Source organism: Mastomys coucha, unplaced genomic scaffold (assembly GCF_008632895.1).
Source record: "Mastomys coucha isolate ucsf_1 unplaced genomic scaffold, UCSF_Mcou_1 pScaffold15, whole genome shotgun sequence".
NCBI lineage: Eukaryota > Metazoa > Chordata > Mammalia > Rodentia > Muridae > Mastomys > Mastomys coucha.
The window spans coordinates 90,062,175-90,063,176 of NW_022196897.1; the positions used below are offsets into that span (position 1 = coordinate 90,062,175).

The window sequence follows — 1,002 nt, forward strand, 5'->3', positions numbered from 1 at the left end:
CATAAAATCTTTTGGTTCTCTCTCTCTCTCCCTCTCTCCCTCTGTCTCTCTCTCCCTCTCTCTCTTTCCCTCTCTCCCTCTGTCTCTCTCTCCCCCTCTCTTCCTCTGTCTCTCTCTCCCCTGCTCTCCCCCTGTCTCTCTCTCCCTTTCTCTCTCCCTCTCTCTCCCTCTGTCTCTCTCTCCCTCTCTCGCTCCCCCCCTCTGTCTCTCTTCCTCTCTCCCTTTCTTTCTCTCTCCCCCCTCTCTTTCTTTCTCTCCCTTTCTCTCTCCCTCTCTCCCTCCCTCCCCACCTCCCTCCCTCTCTGTCTCTTTCTATCTCTCTATCTCTGTCTGTCTGTGTCTGTGTCTGTGTCTGTGTCTGTGTCTGTGTCTGTGTCTGTGTCTGTGTCTCTGTCTCTCTCTCTCTCTCTGACAGGTTTGGAACACGGCTTCATTTAGCTATAGCCCCAGCCCCAGCCACAGGCCTTCCATTTAAGAAGGCTGTACTTACCTGCCCTTAGAGGCATTGAGGGTGTGGCTGGTGTGTCACTAATGTGTCAGTAGGTGACAGAGAGGACAGACACTGTCTATGCTCAGAGTTCTGACCTGTGAATCTCTGAATGATGAGTAACCTAACGCTCCCTAAAAAAAAAAGTTAGCCTGAGATGACCACCAGCCGTGCGGGCATGTAAGCATGGCGTGAGGCAGACCATAGCCAAAATGACCCCTTAATGTACACTCGGGGCATTGCATTCCTGAGACCACTCCCGAGACGACCCCAGACACTGAGAGATGGAGGTGCCACTAAGAGGAGCAAGTCAGTGGTGAAGAAATGAAGAGAAAGAGAAGCTGAGGATGTGGGCACAGAGAAGAGAGGCAGAACTGGAGACTTGAGGGCAGTGAGGAACAGCCTGACGTGAGTAGCTGGTGATGCCACCTAGGACCACGGTTGGGGTCCTGACCTGCGTTGCCACCAGGGGCAACATCTGGGCCTGTGGCCCTGCAGCAGCTGAGGTCTGTTAC

At 53.6% G+C, this 1,002-nt stretch overlaps 1 non-coding gene across 1 annotated transcript; it reads left to right on the forward strand.

The window, feature by feature from the left end:
- The first annotated feature begins 489 nt into the window (after nt 1-489).
- On the forward strand, nt 490-619 carry LOC116092781. The gene has a single exon (XR_004119489.1). It is a non-coding gene; the product is annotated as a small nucleolar RNA SNORA17 (small nucleolar RNA).
- Nucleotides 620-1,002: the final 383 nt, after the last annotated feature.